The 18,627-nt window shown below is 41.9% G+C and overlaps 1 long non-coding RNA gene across 2 annotated transcripts in view; it reads right to left on the bottom strand.

The window, feature by feature from the left end:
* The window catches only part of LOC138800448 (uncharacterized), a 124,638-nt gene extending 117,672 nt beyond the window's left edge, over nucleotides 1-6,966 (bottom strand). For both annotated transcript variants that reach the window (XR_011364465.1, XR_011364466.1), the window contains exons 1-2: nucleotides 6,630-6,966; nucleotides 2,791-2,901 (exon numbers count right to left, since the gene is read on the bottom strand). This is a non-coding gene — a long non-coding RNA (uncharacterized lncRNA). The remainder of the gene's footprint in view (nucleotides 1-2,790; nucleotides 2,902-6,629) is intronic.
* Nucleotides 6,967-18,627: the final 11,661 nt, after the last annotated feature.

Here is an 18,627-nt window from a genome sequence, read left to right as displayed (position 1 = left end):
TGTGTAATGATTTATGGACTCTTTACGGTTATGGTTACAATCTTCCGCAGACCATGGAAGATGAAGAGGCTGCTCGTCTGTGCAGGATTATTGATCGAAAGATCGAAGGTGACTGGTCTACTGATGTGATGTATGTGCAAGTGCAGCTGGATCAGTGTGTGGTATTGGCTGACATGGCTCTCCTGGTGGGTCAATACGGTACCATCGCTATTTTCTTGACTTTATTGCTATTCCATTAGTTGGCGCCGCTAAACTTTTTTCTATAATGATTCTGTTCTTGGCACTTTAGTACTAGTATAACTCTATTAAAGAACAACTCCGGCCAAAAGTATTATTTAATATGTTATTACCTATGGAAAGTTAGACAAATTCCTAATGTACATGAATTATGGGAAATGCACATATACTGCTATTCCCCTTAATTTAGTAGATCAGGAAGGCTTCAGATTCCCTAAAAAAAAAAAAGCGACATCACGAATCAGGTGTAATTCCTATGGAGTGTCCAGCGCACTATATGTAGAAGTCTATGAAGCTGTATGTAATGTAAGAGCGGTTACAGCACTCTATGCTTTATTGATTGAATACGTTTATGGAATACTTTGGGGAGCAAGGACACTTGCTACCCAAATGGACTGCACCGATAAGAGAGGGAGAGAGGTGCCGTGCATCTAACTACCACAACCTCCCTCCCTCCCTCCCTGCTCGGTGCTGTGGGACACATACACACTGTACTACTCCTCCCATCATGTGCTCATAGTATGAGCAGATGATGGGGGAGTAGTACCAGGGCCATCCCCATCAACACACCCCCAGCCCCCCCCCCCCCCGCGCCGCTGCCGCCACATACACACTGTACTACTCCTCCCATCATGTGCTCAACCACTCATACAGCTCCATAGACAATACAGTTCCATAGACTTCTACATATACTGCGCCCCCTGCTAGGCACTCCTTAGGAATTACACCTGATTCGTTACATCACTGTTTATTACGGAATATGAAGCCTGCCTGATCCACTAAATTAAGGGAAATAAAACTATGGGGAAAATTTATTAAAATTTATTAATATTTATTAAAATGCCTTTTTTAGGCTCAGATGGACCTGATCGGCGTAAAAATATTCACAAATGGTCTATTTGCAAATATTTTATGCGCATTGGGCCGATCTGCGCCTCCTGGGGCGGAGAGAGGGCGTTACGGGGATGTGACTGCATGCAGAGGGGCACGACCTCTGCGTGCGCTGCATTTATAATTTTTTCGGGGGAAAAATGATAGTAAAACCTACGCCAGTTCTGAGCTGGCGTAGGTTTCAATTTATTTGAAAGAAAGGGCTCCTTGTGAACGAGATTTATGTAGAGGCAGTGCGCCTCTACATAAATCCTCTAAGCTCCGGAGCTCCGGGGACATTTGTAAGCCTGACGTAAAAAACACCAGACTTAATAAATGTCCCCCTATATGTGCATTTCCCATAATTAATGTACATTAGGAATTTGTCTAACTTTCCATAAGTAATAACATATTAAAAAAAATGCTTTTGGCCGAACTTCTCCTTTAATACACCATACTGAAGTGCATAGGGGAGATATATCAAAGGGTGTAAAATTTAGATTGGTGCAAACTGCCCATAGCAGCCAACTACAGCCCTCTTTCCCTTCAGCAGAGCTGAAAGCTGAGCTGTGATTGGTTGCTGTGGGCAGTTTGCACCAGTCTAAATTTTACACCCTTTGATAAATCTCCCCCTATGTTTTATTTGGTCATGATTTTTGATTATCTTTGATTATCCGTATCCATTTTTTAAGCTTCTCCAGCAGTAAACTGTACACAGGTTGTCTTAGTCATACTAACTTACTCGTGTAAGTGTTCAATTCCCCTGCAGCGCCTCCACAGGAAAGAATAAGTATTACATGGTGATATTCAAATCAACTGACTGTTCGTGTAAAGCACAAACATGTTGGGTCCTGCAAAGCCAAAGACACTCTTTCAAGCAGCTCTTCCCCAAATAATATAGGATTTTTATTTTTTTAAAAGCTATAAAACAGGTATTCCAGAGAAATGTTTCTACCTAAAAAATTGTCAAGGAGAAGCGGACATAGAAACTTGTAGTCATCTTCTACCAATGGTGCCGGTTCCTCTCACTTCCTGTTCTCTATACTGATGTGTAGGGCTGTGCCGCTCAGCCAATCGGAAGCCACAATGTTGACGCCTCCGAACCAGTGATTGGCTGATTAGCAACTTTTTCCTTCTTTCCATTAGGATGTGGGGCATAAAGCAGTGACGGCAGAGAACGGCATCACCAGGGATCGGTGCCATAGAGGTACAGGTTCCGTTATAGATTCCCCCACCTTGAGAAAGATTTCTCTGGAGTGCCCCTTTAATATCCTGACAATCTCTCTATAAAATAAATGAATTTAGCTTGAAAATTTGCTTGAAACTTTCTTTGTATTGGGTAACCCACCATCCATAGCAGACACTGGAGAATATACCTGCCATCTAACATGTCATTCCATAATGGTATATGGAGAAATTGTGAAATGTCTCTTTCTTGGAATTTTTATGACTATATTACAACATGAATGATAATATAAATAATAAAAAAAATTCCCACCTACAAGATATCTCAAGTGATTCACCCTACAATAAGCCGCCCCTGATCTCCGCTATATTATACACTCAGCTCCCTCACTCTCAATGTATTCAGATCTTTGCCATGTGTACCCTAGGGAGAGCTGGAAGGATAATGCGGCCTCATAGTACACATACTAGGGATGTTTCATTGAAATGCAGTCCTACCTTACAAGCAGAAAAACCACTTCAATAGGGCGATGTGTCTTACATGACCCATCGGCTGGATGCTGTACATGCCTCTCTATATGTGTAGGTCTAGATACAGAAGTCAGGCTCCTGTGGATACAAAATGAAGATTGTGCGTGAGATTACGGTGAGAACATTCCTTATTTTATCTGACTTACTACAGGGAGAGGTGCTACATGCTAGCATTACAAGTGTCTCTCTCTTGTGACCCGAATGAGAAGCAGCTCCTTATTGTACTGAACCTGCTGCACATGAAATATTTATCTTTTTCTTGCATTTCTTCACCGCCTACAGCTTATATTGTTCTACAATTTGTTAACAATATTTCGAGCTGTTTTCCTTACCCTCTTCTTAACCTTTTTGAATATTTTTTTTCTTGTCTTTATTTTCTCCTTGAGTGCATTACCGATGTTCTGGAAGACAACGATGAAAAGCTTGTGGTTCAAGGAGAGATAAACGTCCCCCAACAGCTACATCATCTACAGACACCTAGAGGTGCTCATGCGCTTCAGTCAAAAGTTGGGGGAACCCATTGACTTCGGAAGGACCGGTTGACTCTTTAAAGTGTAAGGTGGCTGTGTCTACGGATAAGCGAAGCAACGTTTGCAAAAATTTGCTTAGTTAAGGAAGCAAATTTGTGCATGCTTCCTTTTTAAATTTGTTCAAAATGGAAGCTGCACAAAAAATAAAATTTTAAAAATGGTATTCTCACTTGTCAGCTCTCCCCCAGCATCCTTCTTTGTGTCTCTGGTATCTCCATCTCCTCCTAGTCCACTCAGCCAGTTACTGACTGAGACGTCTCATAGTAACTCATCGATACTTACCTGTCCACGCTCCCTCCAATGTCCTTGGTCTCTGGTGTTCACTGCAACTAGAATCCTGCTCAGCCAATAACTAACCGAGGGAAAGCACAACGACCAGTATTTGGCCACGCAGACTGTTCTTTTGGTCCGAATGTTATTTTACATAATTTTTGTGTCTGGACTCTGGACCTATTTATTAATGCTAGAATCCTAGAATCCCGAAAAAAACATCTCCATACGGGAACTTTACTGTCATCAGATTCCACACCGCTGCAGCTCTGTCCCGTCTCAGTAAATAATTGACTGACTAAGCTGGAGACACAGGGACAAAGAAGAGGACACCGGGGGTGCGAAGACAGGTAAGTATATCTTTAAAAAAAAATAAAAAAAATTATATATATATATATATATATATATATATATATATATATATATAAAATTTTAAAATGAAGCATGCAAAGTGAATTTTGCCCCTTCATTGGATATGCTTCACTCATCCCTATTTGGCAGCAATTGCACATTTCTATCTGGGTGCCTTACTTTTTTTGGTTAATGAGTATACACTATACGTTAGTGATTCTGAATTGTTAATATATGAAAGAAAACTCTATATAACTTTCTTTAACTTATCTTGAACTAACATTGACCTGTACAGCATTTCTTATCTAAACACTTCTGACTCTGTAGTGCAAATAAACCACAGTCTCTTTCAAGTGCAACCAGCCGAATAGTGAAATTATTAAGGAAGAAAAAACAGAAGAAAAATCCAGAGCCGCTAAAAGGAACGATGTGTTTGTAGGCAAGAAATGGAGGATGGAGCAGAACTGCCTGGGTCTTTTAACACACCATTTAAAAATGGATTCTTGGTGTTTTTGACGGTCAGCGGAGGGACTGACTGAGGTTTAAATTAGGGGAACAGGAATGGAGGTAAATGAGTCGAGCAACAGAGTTTAGGATAGATTGGAGAGGTCAATATGTTCCTACAATTAGGCATCTGTGAGGTTTAATGGTGCAAACAGTAATGAAAAGCTCAGACTCTATTGCCAGCTAATCACATAGGACAACCATTTCTTTTTGCTTGAGTGTTCCTTTAAAGGGGTTAAGGGGTAAAAAAATAAAAATAAATAAATAAATTATATATATATATATATATATATATATATATATATGGTTTACCACTGGGAGTGAGATGTTATCAGTTGTATTGTACAGCTCAGCCAAAGGTGTAAATGTTGTGACGCCAGTGCTAGGTGTGGTGTTGATACGGTAGTCCTGGCTGGCAATCCACCCACCCGGACTTTTCGTACTGCCACCCACAGAAAGGGTAAAAATGACCCAAGGTGTGTGGCTAGTGTGTATAGGTGCTGGTGCACAGAAAAAGATAACTGAGTCCCGATGATAGAAATAGAACAGCTTTACTGTGCAGTCTCTAGATAATACAATTTTACAGATAATTATACAGACTGGAGTGCTTAGCTTGGTTTGTGCTGTGGAGATACTTGAAAGTATTGAATATAGTAGAGGTAGTTGTAGCGGTGCTAGTAGAGTTTAGAGTAGAGTAGAGTAGAGCAGCCTAGAGGAGTTTGTCTAAGGAGTCCCAACCCAAAGTAGTACTGTGCTCTGCCGGAACTTGAAGAGATACTTGAGAGTGAGTGATACTTGTACCCGTGTGTAGACTGATGTCTGACCACCTTCTGCCCTAAAGTGTCGACTTACTCGTCCTACTAGGATGATTCAAGCCCCAGCCGTGGTTACCTGGGTGAAGCTAAGTGTTCAAGGGTGTCCCGGTTTTACCTGCACTGCGAGATAGAATACATAGACTTTCTGGTATCTTTGTTCTATCCAGGCTAGTTCCTTTGTATATCAGGATACTGTCCTGCACTTTGTAGAGTGGTTCTCGGTGTGGACTGGGTTTATCCCCGAATTTTCTCCCTCTTGTAGTGTTTAGCACTGCATAGCAGAAATAGTGGATAAACTGGAGAAACTGAGTGTCTCTGGTTGTCTCATACACATGTGTCTGAACTAGACTGAACACACACTGAACTGACTTCCTGTCCACACTGGGCGAACTAGCTATTTCCCCAGGGTCTGTGTGTGTGTGGAGAGCAGGGATAGGTTGAGAAAGAAAGAGTATCTCCTATAGGTAAGCACAGACCACATGGTACAATAACAACAGTAACCCTTTGCTTACTTCAGCTGTGCAACACATAAGGTTCAAAAGTAAGACTGACACCTAGTGGTGAGACTATAGAATGCTACCTTCATCACGACTAAACTGAAGAGATAACTTTACAACAGCTGCCTAGGGCACTTTTTTTTATTTTTTTTTAATCTATTTATTTATTTTTAAAACAACTGGTACAAGAAAGTTACAAATACAGATTTGTAAATTGTAAAATTCTCAAGCCCTCCAGTACTTATCAGCTGCTGTATGTCCTGTATGAAGTGGTGTATTCTTTCCAGTCTGACACAGTGCTCTGTGCTGCCACCTCTGTCCATGTTAGAAACTGTCCAGAGCAGTAACAAATCCCCATAGAAAACCTCTTCTGCTCTGGACAGTTCTTGACATGGACAGAGGTGGCAGCAGAGAGCACTGTGTCAGACTGGGGAAAAAAACTCTACTTCCTACAGGACATACAGCAGCTGATAAGTACTGGAAGACTTGAAATCTTTAAATAGAAATGTAAAAATCTCTCGTACCAAATTACTTGAAACAAATAATTCGAGTATATAATAGAGTATCCCTTTAAGAAAGCCCAGGCGCTACAAACAAAATGTAAGAGAAAAAAAAACAGAACATCGGTAACACAGATATCAAAACCAAAAAGGCTACAAGCAGTATACACAGAATTATTAGAGCATGTCCAAATATAGCATAATCCTTTATATACTTCCATTGCTGTAAACCTCTCCACACGTCTAATGAAAAAATGGAAGCATTAGATATGTCATTCTGAAAGCCAGAGGCCATTGAAGATGAAGGCTGCACGGAGATACAAGGAAGACAAATCTTACCTCATATGCCAATACCTGCAATGGAGAAGAAACCCCAGGTATGGCAGGAGAGATAGTGTTCTTTCATAGGAACAAGATGAGTTTACAGGACTTGTTATATAATGTAATCTTATGAACAAGAAGAATTTATGCTGAAGTGTTGGACTGGGGTATCTGGGGCCCACCAGGGGAAATTATCCTGGGGGACAACAATGAGGAACCAGTGGGAAACGACATGTCAATCAGTGTTAGTGCAGGTTCTAAAGATGGGGGCCCACCGGAGGATCCTCCGGTTCTCTGGTGGGCCGGTCCGGCACTGTATACTGTATGGGGGATATTTATGAAACAAGGTCTTAAGTGAAACTGGCTCAGTTGCCCCTAGCAACCAATCAGATTCCACCTTTTATTTTCCAAAGAGTCTGTGAGGATTGAAAGGTGGATTCTGATTGGTTGCTAGGGGCAACTGGGCCAGTTTCACTTTACACCATGTTTGATAAATCTCCCCCTATATCTTTAAATTGTTCCAATGATAATTTTAGACTTTAATCTTTCAAGCCTGTAAATATTCTTCAAAACACTTATAAAATCTGGACTAGTTAGGGCTTAAAGGGGTACTCAAATCAATTGATGTCAGAAAGTTATACTTCTATTCAAAAATCCCCAGTCTTACAGTACTGCAGCTATATCTCCTGTAGGAAGTGGTGTATTCTGTCTAGTCTGACACAGTGCTCTCTGCTGCCACCTCTGTCCGTGACAGGAACTGTATATAGCAGGAGAGGTTTTCTATGGGGATTTGCTCCTGATTGGACAATTCCCAACATGGACAGAGGTGGCAGCAGAGAGCACTGTGTCAGACTGGAAAGAATACAACACTTTCTGCAGGACATACAGCAGCTGATAAGTACTGGTAGACTTGAGATTTTTAAATAAAAGTAATTTGCAAGTGTGTACAACTTTCTGACACCAGGTGATAAAAAATAAATACAGGAGTATCCCTTTAAGGCATTACTGTGAGTGCTGAGACCTCACTGATCTCTAGATATAGGTGGGAGAATCATACAGCAGTGTACTTGACAACTGTTGACAATTCATGACAATATGTAAATTCCAGTAACCAGTGAAGAGACCCCCTCCTTGACCCCCACTCCCACCCACCCTAATAGTAGCTGACTTCTCCATAATTTCCTAGGTCACGGGATAAATTACAGAAACACAAGATATTTTGGAAGGACTGGAGAACTATAATTTATGTCCATTACATTGCACATCCACATTTTATTTTAGTTGAAGCTAAATTTAGTCCAACTTAAAAAAAATTCTTCTATCTATCGCCTGTATTTTAGGTGTTGTAACACTATAAAGTGTATGCCAACACTGTAACCTACGTGATAACAACCGGTAATGAATGCAGCATGACTACCAGAATAAGCACCTACGTAAAGACCCGAAACACAATGGGATTACATTGTACACACAAATATATGTGTCTGTGGTTTTCTTTTTTTTACATGTATTTTTGAGTCATCCTGCCCCATTACTCCATATACTCCCATTGCTGGGTCCCTTGAGAGTCGATCCGGATATTGGTATTTTTGACACTTTAAGTTTTGCTGACACCACAACAGAACAGAACGTATAATTCAGACGCCACTTTTGATACAAGAGCCTTAGTGTTCGTGTAATTAGGATAAGCTTTTAAATTAAGAAAAAAATTCCCTTTGATATGACTAAGGCTGTGGTCCAAGAAAAAGATTAAAGTGGAAAAGAAACCAAAAGATGAAAGAAGATAGTAAAAGAATAGCACAAAGTAAAAGACACAATAAAAAAGAGAAGAATGCTGATTGATGGTGATATATTCTCTGCCACAACACATAGATAAAACAGACATCATAACAGCCACTACACAGTGACATTACTGAGATGCTGGGGGACTAGGTTAACTATAGACACATGAAACAATCGTCTGTAACATTAAAACTACTGATAAGTGCAGAGAATAACGCTGACTATCTTCTGACATGGCGTCTGTCAGGGTTCCGGTTATATTAGACATTGGGTGATCAGAGAGCTCTTCAAGATGTTGGGTTGAAAGCAGGAAATTTGGGCGAAGCTGAGCATATGATTGGCTTATTGTATATGGGGCTTTGTAGCCTCAAACTAGTCAGAGCCCCCATGCTGACCCTTGTCTATCACCAAAGGCATCTACAACGGATATGTAAGCATCAGTGTGAGCCAGGACTGGATCATGGAGAAGTAGGAGATGGCGGCTTTGTCTAATGGATGATGTCTTCCATCACGTGGATGGCTGGGTGCATGGGCGTCACTTACCTGGGTAAGAGATGGCACCTGGATGCACTATGGAAAGAAGACAAGATGGTAGGGGCAGGGTGATGAGCAATATTCTGTTGGAGACCTTGTGTCCTGGCATCATGTGGATGTTACTGTGACACCGACCACCTACCTGACCATTGTACACTCCAAGTCCTCCCATCATGGCAGCAGCCGCTATCAGCAGGATAATACCCCGGGGGCCACACTGCAGACATTGTTAAGGACAAAGAGATAAAGCTGGTGACTCGTCCTCCATATTGCCCAACTCTCAATCTGATCGATTATCTGTGGGATGTGCTGGATGACCAAGTCCCATCCATGGAGGCCACACCTCACACCTTACAGAATGCTGACATCACATGGATATGTGCCTTGGCCCGGGGCGTTGGTTGCAGGTTATATATTTTGCTGGTGGGCTCTGGTGTTTTGGAGGCAATTTGTCATGGTGGCCAGGAGTGGGGAGTGGTAGTACCCACCCTCGAACACACGGGCACCGGACCCTGGTAGAACTTGTGTGAGGTGCAGGTACAAGGTACAAGTTTGACAATACTTGAATAACCTTTAGTGCAATACAATGTATAACAGAAACACTGCTTACCGGAGTGAGTGCATAAAAACATACAGTAGATAGACCTTTGAGATAGACTGGAAATTGTAGAAGAAGTGGAGGGTGGTGTAGGGGCTGGGTAGGAGCCCTTGTCTGAGTAGTAACAGTACTCTGCCAGGATGTGTGTTGAATATAGTATACTTGAAGAACTTCTCATGCTCACGTTTAGATATCTCTGACCAACTTCTGCCTAAACTAGTTCAGAGACCACCGAGTGAGGTAGTATGAGTCCCAGGTCTCTGTCTCTGGTTGGACCTCACACTGAAGTTATCCCCAAGTGGACAAGCGTATGTCAGTAAGGTGCCTCAGCTCTTAGCATCTTTGTCTTACTGGGGATCAGTCCCTCTTCCTGTCTTACTGGGGATCAGTCCCTCTTCCTTTCCTTTAAGGGATGACTGCCCTAACTGTAGAAATCCATAGTGTAGACAAGAGTTGTTCCTAGTGTCCGGTTATCCTACCTCTAGGGTCTAGTACTTTATATTGGCTTTCTTTCTCAGCATACAGAAAAAAGGTGTAGTCCTTGTCAAGGGCTTTGGCCCAAACCAGGTCCACTTAGTCACTGCAGCAGCAACTTCTAGTCTTGGTCTGTCTCCCATATTCTCTAGACTTAATAGGAAGCACCCCTATCCTATAAAGGGTGGTGTGACTGGAAGTATGGAAAGTAGTATACAGAGAGAAGGCACCTGTGATTGTTTAACATATAAACAGAGCTACACCTTCCACATATACTGCAGCTGTGCACAGGGAGAGTAAGACACCTAGTGGCTGGAGAGGAAATCACAGCTGCCAGCACTTGATGTAAGAGAGTTACTTTACATGGGTGGTATAAAACTTAGGGAGCCACCAACATATGGGATCCACACCACACAAGTTACGGGACTTACAGGATCTGCTGCTGATACCACAGGACACATTAAGGTCTTGTGGAGTCCAGGCCTTTATGGGTCAGAGCTGTCTTGGTGGCACAATTAGGATGTACACAATACTAGGAAAATTATGGCTGATTGGTGGATATGCTTCACTAAAAATACTCCTTGAAGGGGCTGCCACTCTCCACCATCTATAAATGGTATAATAAATTAAAAACATTCCATTATATGCCCAACTGCAGCATATAGACACCATTCTAAGCACGTCCCATAGAGACAAAGCAAAGAGTTTCCTTCTCTGCTGGACCAAGTCGGTTCACATATTACATGGTCTGCTATTCGAAAAGAGTACATGTAATACTATACTCCTCCTCCTCAAGTGGGCGTCAGACATCAGATATTTTTTAAATTGATGAATCCATATTTTCCATTACAGCAAAATGGTTTAGCTATAACTATTTTAGTATTTAAAAAGTAATTATTATTATTAGACTAATTAAGCTTCGAGCTTATGCGTCACTCCAGGGGGGCTGGGCAAGCTACTAGGAGCGTAATAAGGTAATATACACTACAGGGGTTTTTCATAGAGGGGGACCTATTTTTATTCCAATGTGATATCTCATACTTTATTGAGTTGTATCTGAACAATTACTAATATAGTGGGGGCGAAAACAGACTAATAATTACCGTTCTTTAGTGTAGCGTGCTGAAAGCAATTTTATGTAGAGAACGTATTGCGTGGTAAGTTCTCTTGGAGAAATTTTACTTAAAGGAGAAGTCCGAGTAGGGAGTTTCTTCAAAAAGCATCGGGAATGGGGAGGATAAATAAAATAATATGCAATTACCTCCCCGGTTCAAGCGATGGTCGCCGCATGCCACCGCTCTGGTCCCTGGCCACTTCCTAGTGAGAGAGGAAACCTGAGACATGACGTTCCAGGCCTGCTCAGCCAGTCAGTGGCAGAGGCAGGACCCCGTCTCCGCTCCAGCCCGGAAGTGGCCGGGGAATTGGAGCAGTAGAATGCGGCCACCAGCTCTGGAGCCAGGGAGGTAAGTGCCTGTTATTTTTTTTCACCCTCCCCTGTCCAGGCTTCTCCTTTAATCACTTTTAGATAGCTGTCGGCTAAATGATTTTCTCGATTTCTCCATGTACGTTCACATTTGGCTTTTCAGGTATATAAGCCTGAATACATAGAGAGGAGAATGCCACTGCCATATACCTGATACAGGTTGGTTTTAGCTGAGATATAAATAAAGATTGCTCTTGTGGACAGGAGAGTTTTCATCTTCTCGTGCTTCGTTCAGTTATCTATGGGTCCTTGGGTTCATCTCAGGTGTCCTATGGAAACATGTCTTTTTCTTCTCTGTCTTTCAGGAAGATTTCTCTTTAGGAGGAGTGTGACAGCAGCTAAGAGTTTGTAGGGGTGGGAGAGTATACATGGAGGGTAGCTCACGTAGGCAGTAGGTAGAAAGGAATGGATAATACAAGCTTTAACGGAGGAACCATGTTGGCTGTGTGCAAGTGTACAAGCATACATGGCCGGCTCCAGGTTTTTGTGGACCCTTGGGCAACAGAGCCTTAGCGGGCTCCTCATCCATCGACTATGCACAAGAACTTAAAGAGGACCTGTCACCCCCCGTGCCTGGGTGACAGGCTCCCGACCCCCAGCTAGATCAGACCTCATCTGGTCGAGTCCTGCTCCCGAAAGCTGGTGTGGAGATAGTGTGGTGTGGAGATAGGTCCGGCGTCCATAGAGAATGAATAGAGCCGTGCTGCAGAGATGAGTCCGGCTCTATTCATTCTCTATGAATTCCGGACCCATCTCTACAGCGCGTGTGCCGGCTTCTGACCGGGATATCTCCGTCCCGGGACCGGCTCCGGGAGCAGGACTCGGCCAGATGAGGTCTGTATAAGGGGATCTAGCTGGGGTAGGGAGCCTGTCACCCCGGCACGGGGGGGGGGGGGGGTGACAGGCCTCCTTTAAGACACCACTGACATACACAAACACACATTACTGATACTAACTGACACACACACAATGACGCAGACATCACTGGCAGACACTTACTGACACAGACACTGTTTTCTGTTTTCTGATGTTCAGCCCGCTCACCCTGCACTAAAGTGAGCGGGCTTAACATTAAAGCATCGGGCCCCTATCCTCTCTGTGCCCTGACACTTGCCAGGGTAAGCCCGGTGCTAATGTCAACCCTGCAAGCATACATCACTTATAATCTTATAATTGGGCAAATATTGGCTGTCTGTGATATTTAGACAAGTTGACCTAAAAAGTGAAAAAAAAAATCACCGCCATAGCAGGTAGGTTGAAGCCTACAAGTGAATTTCACCCCTTCTTCTATTTTATCTGTTATTCCTCCTAGTATATTAAGCATATGGTATAACACTTTTGCACAATATTGCTAATATTAAATGATCATCATTGCTATTCTTCTGTACGGCTAAATCCCGGCTACCAAGCCAAGTCAAGCATTTAGCAGAATAATTACGCTCAGTCTGTTCTTATTCCTTGAACTCCTTCTGTTCCTTCTGAACTCCTTCTGCCCTTTAGGGACATCGGTGAAATGTAAAGTAGTCGGAGATTCTTGTAACATGTGTAGTTTTATTCCAGAACATTGTCCCAGCAGTGTTAATGTGATAAGCAAATGTTATCAAATTAGCAGGTTGCATAGTGGAGGAAAGCTGAGCGTCTGATTGCTATCTCTGCTTCCATGATAGGTGTCCTGACACTCCGCAAAGTCACTAAGACGATACACTACGCAAGGCAGATGAGATTACAAGAACACCCAGGAATTTTTTTTTCTGTGTCTTCGCGAATTTAATTAACGGCTTCCTGGTCCATTTTAACAAGTGAACGAGGAGAGGTTTCTACATTTATAAGAAGGAACGTGTGAAGAACGAGGTGGACTCCATCAACCATCACATCCATACTAACGTGATAATGTAGCTCCCAAGGGGCTCTATTCTGTGATCCTTATGATTCCGGTGTGGAGTCCGTTGGCTTTGCAGGTTACAGATGTTAATTACTCGAGACTTTTAGGTCGTTGGAAAGTCTGTATGGGGGAAAGGTTTATATTGTAAAAATTCTCACAATTCTGCTAGGGGCTAGGGATATTTTACGGGAAATGCTTGGCAAATGGCTTACTGTAGTTGGATATGGTTGATATAGCGTTTTACATTCAATGGATGTGCTAACTCTGATACATTACGAAGAATGAGGCCTCATACATGCAGCTGGATACAGAGCCAAGAAGTATGAATCTGTAATATGGTGAGCTAAGGTAGGTTCACGTATATAAAGGATTTGCTTTAAATTTTTTGTCTGGATCTGTAGATGGAAAATCCCCAGCGGGATATAGTAGCTGCAAAGTTGATAAGATCCTGTCCAAATGTTTCGAAAATCGAGGCCACAGATTTGTTGTTGATCTTACCCACTTTATAAAAAATACAAAATCAAATTATTACCATCACACTACCTCCAACGAATTACGCAGATGGTAGATATTTGGGCTGGAATGAAGTGGTGTGCTTTCTTTAACATAAAACCTTGAAGTACAGATCTCTATTTTGGTCTTATCCAGTAGGTTCTGGCTTGTCCAGATGATCGTTAGTAAACTGCAGATGGGCAGCAATGTTCTTTTCGAGGAGTGGCAGCTTCTTCCTTGCAGTCTTGCCATGCACATCGTTGTTGGTCAGTGTAATCCTGATGGTAACCCTTGGTTCCGTGATAACCTCGCAGACTATAATCTTGCTCTTGGTTGACCTTACTTGGTTGACACTCCTGTAAATTGTCTCAATTTGCTTATAATCTATCTGACTATATTTGTGGAGTTGACTCTTTTAGGAGATTTTTTTTTTTAAACCTTTTCCAGCCTAAGCATCAGCAACTCCTCTTTCAGGGTCCTCTGAAATCTTTTTTGTTCCTTAAAATCTTTAAATGTGTTGTGACTTTGATAGATTCCTGTTCTTCAGAGAAAACCAGTCGCCCATCAAACATGATTGACATCCCATTGATTAAAACCACTGGTTCTGATTTATATCTTCCAATTATCTGCTAATCCTAAAGGTTCACATACTTTTGCTACTCACATACACAGTGGGGAAAATAAGTATTTCTTACACGGCTGATTTTGCAAGATTTCCCATCTACAAAGAGTGGAGAGGTTGGCAATTTTTTATTGTAGGTTACTTCCCCTGGGAGAGACATAATCTATTTTTAAAAAGCCAGAAAATCAAATTGTATGGTTTTTAAATGATTAATTTGCATTTATTGCATGAGATAAGGATTTACTCACCGACCAACCAGTAATAATTCTGGCTCTTACAGACCTGCCAGTTTTTTTTTTTCTTAAAGAAGCTCCTCCTACTCTGCACTTATTACCTGGATTAATTGCACCTGTTTGAACTTGTTACCTGAAAAAAAAACACCTGGCCACACACTCAATTAATCGCACTGACCTTCCCAGCATGGCTAAGACCAAAAGAGCTGTCTATAGATACCAGGGAAAAATTTGTGGACCTGCAAAAGGCTGTGATGGGCTACAGGACAATAGGTAAGCAGCTTGGTGAGAAGGCAATAACTAATAACTGTTGGTGTGGTTATTAGAAAATGGAAGAAACACAAGACGACTGTAAATTTTTCTTGGTCTGGGGATCCATGCAAGATCTTGTCTGGTGGGGGAAGGATAATTCTAAAAAGGAAAAAGTCAGAAATCAGCCTAGAACTACACAGGAGGACCTGGTTAATAACTTAAAGAGAGATGAAACCACATTCTCAAAGATCACTGTTAGTAACACACTACACTGTCATGGATCAAAATCCTTCAGGGCACTCAAGGTCCCCCTACTCACGCCAGCACATGTCCAGGTTCATTTGACGTTCACCAAGGACCATCTGGATGAACCATGAGAGATGGTCATGTGGTTAGACGAGACCAAAATAGAACTTTTTGGTATTAACTCGAATTGCTATGGTTGGAGCAAAAAGAAGGATGAGTACAACCCCAAGAACACAGTCCCAAACATGAAGCATGGGGGCGGAAACATCATACTTTGGGGGTGCTTTTCTGCAAAAGGGGATAAAGAGAGGATGGATGGGGCCATGTATTGCAAAATTTTGGCCATCAATTCTGCTCCCTCAATTGGAGCATTGAAGATGGGTCATGGCTGGGTCAATGACCTGAAACAAACAGCCAGGACAACTAAGGAGCGGCTCAAGAAGAAGCATTTCATGGTACTGGAGTGGCCCTGCAAGTCTCCACACCTAAACCCAATAAAAAATCTTTGGAGGAGCTGAAACTCAATGTTGCCCAGTAAGAGCCCTGAAACCTGAAAGATCTGGAGAAGATCAGTATGGTCAAGAACTACAGGACTTCAGGACTACAGGAAATGTCCGACCTCTGTAACTGCAAACTAAGTTTTCTGCACCAAATATTAACTTTTTTTCTATTGTATCAAATCCTTATTTTATGTAATACAATGCTAAATAATTATTTAAAAATCATACAATGTATGTATGTCTATTTTAAAACTGATGCGGTTTACTCTTTATATTATTTATGCTGCTGCTATTCTGTTACCTGATCACCCTGAGGGGAGAGAAGGGTTAGATCCCAGCCTGTTAGAGTAGCGTAATTAGGTTATAAGTATACTTACACTATTCCGGTAGTGCACATGTCTCAGATGTATTGGCAAGAGTGATCTTTAGATCACAAGGAGCGTTCCAACATGGCGGATATGCATTCCACTGCTGGCTGCCAGATCTGGAAGAGGATGTGTTCTCGATCTCTCCTCTGACATGTGCCGTATTCCCTAAATATGACATCCTGCAATATTGTGTATATAAACAGCATATGATAGCACTAAAGACACCCCCTGAGGAAGTGGCCATTCTGCAAAACATGCATTAGGGAAATACTGACATAGGTGAGTGGTGACTCTTATACCTGCTCTCAGCACTTAAGGTTATAGTGGGGTTTGGACTTTCGGTCCCTTTTTTGGGGAGGCCAAGACTTGGATTTAAACCCTTGTGTATATAGTGATAAAGGATACACCCCTGATGTAGAGGCTGTTTTAGCTTAGTGACAATCCACATTATACCATGTCAGTATTATAAAGATATCGGTCCATTTTTTTCTTATATGTACAACATGGACTGTATAGGATTATTATGGTGGACTATACTCTTTGGATTTGGCAATTTGTGAGTCCAGTGGAATTTGTGGATTTAATGATGTAGTTTAATGTAGAAATATAGGGTTGGCAAACTTTTAGGCACTACTTAAAGCTGAACTCTAAATTGGGGTTACCAAAGTTAATGCCGACCTCTGCGCAGGTTGTTTTACTTCTCTTAGTCTTGCCAGTCTATCTCAGGACTTTCCTTCTTTTTTTCCTAAATGTCTCATTTATAATTGAATTCTGTTCATTCCTCTTAGAGTATGCTGAACCTCTCTACCTGGACGGAGCACGTTCATCGCAGGCAGGAGTTTTGTTTGGCAAACAGTTCAACTCTTGAATGGATTTTGTGCACCTGCTGGAAATGTTCTTCTGCTGCTTTTACTGCTTTTTGTTAATTGACTTTTGGCTACAATACTAAAAGCAGACTATTGAAAATCAATCCCCACGCAGGGTTTGAAAGCCAAAAAAAATCAGATATTACAATACTGCAGAGTTAATAATCTAAAATTAACCTTTTAACTGCTAGTGGTACACTGATCATTACAGACGGGTCGATAGGTTTGTGTCTTGCAGTATAAATTACAGCATCTGATTCTTCTGTATACCTGGAAGCAGGTACGAGCCGGCCGAGCCAACAGCACTTTCTTATAGTGACTTTAATTATGTATAAGACCATGAAGAACATTTGGGGAATTGTAGATTGCAACCTGAGGTTACTTAAGATCCAAGGGTTTTCTTTGATCCATGGTTCAAGGGTTTTTTCTTGATCCATGGTCCCCCACGGGACCTACGAAATCTGAAAACACAACTAGTAGTGAAGTCCATCTTAGGTTATATCCATATGGTCATGTTTTTGGTCTGAATAGTATGTGAAGATATCTGAATATTTATTATAAGAACAGAAAAGAAAAAACATTTCACCGTCATGGCGCCATCCGGCAGGCTCTTCGCGATTCGGGTGGAGAAATGCAGCTCAAGCTGGGGAATGGAGTACAAGTCTTATGAATTAGAGTAGGGATCATGCCAAATAATCACTGGGCACGTTGGAGGGCTTTAAGGCAGTGACTCTTTAACACCTCAATACAAAAGCCACAAGCCACAATATAATGGCCCAATCACCAGTTGTGCAGGGATGTTTTAGTGAAGGCTTGTACTTGACGCGAGGCGACTACCTCGTGGGAGGGACCTGTCCATATATGCAAGGCACTTTGTTGGGGGGATTCCGACAACTTTGACTACAGTTGTGATAGACTTTAGGTAGCAAGAACAACTGTCGATGCTGCCCAAGTGCAAGTTGAGCTACTTCCTCAACTTATGCCGAGAGAGCCAAGCAGGAAAACAGATGGGGAAATCAGCAAAAAGAAAGTTCTCCAACCACTTTGAAAAAGTCCTGGTTCAGATTTGTAGGACTTTAGAAGACTGCTTAGGGGGCATCAAGCGCTCCGCAGTCACTAGCCCCAGCCCTTTCCAAGAGTAGCATACAGTAGTGACAGAATGAAGTGACAACAGAATGATGTATCACATACATTGGATATCCTCCTGAATACCGAAGACTCTGAGTGCAACACACTATTCCTCTCCATTATGTGCATGTGCTCAGAAGTCCTCAATATTTATGAGAACCATCTTCTTCTGCCCACTGGCCGCAGATTAGCAGTTGTCTATCTATACTGAGTATATAATGTGTGTAGGCAGAAAGCTGTAAATCAGCAGCTGTAGGGCGGGGTGAGTGCTGTGGCGCAAAACCTATTCTCCTGCATATCAGGAAAACAGCTGATTAACCCCTTAAGGACAGAGCCTGAAATGGCCTTAATGACAGAGACAAATTTTATCAAAATGACCTGTGTCACTTTAGTCATTAATAACTTCGGGATGCTTTTACCTATCCAGCTGATTCTGAGATTGTTTTCTCGTGACATATTGTACTTTACATTTCTGGTAAATTGGAGTCGATACTTCTAACGAATATTTATGAAAAAAACCCAAATAACGTGAAAAATTTTGAAAAAATGCATTTTT

This window comes from Dendropsophus ebraccatus, chromosome 9 (assembly GCF_027789765.1).
Source record: "Dendropsophus ebraccatus isolate aDenEbr1 chromosome 9, aDenEbr1.pat, whole genome shotgun sequence".
Classification (NCBI taxonomy): domain Eukaryota; kingdom Metazoa; phylum Chordata; class Amphibia; order Anura; family Hylidae; genus Dendropsophus; species Dendropsophus ebraccatus.
This window is presented reverse-complemented; position numbering and strand designations above follow the sequence as displayed.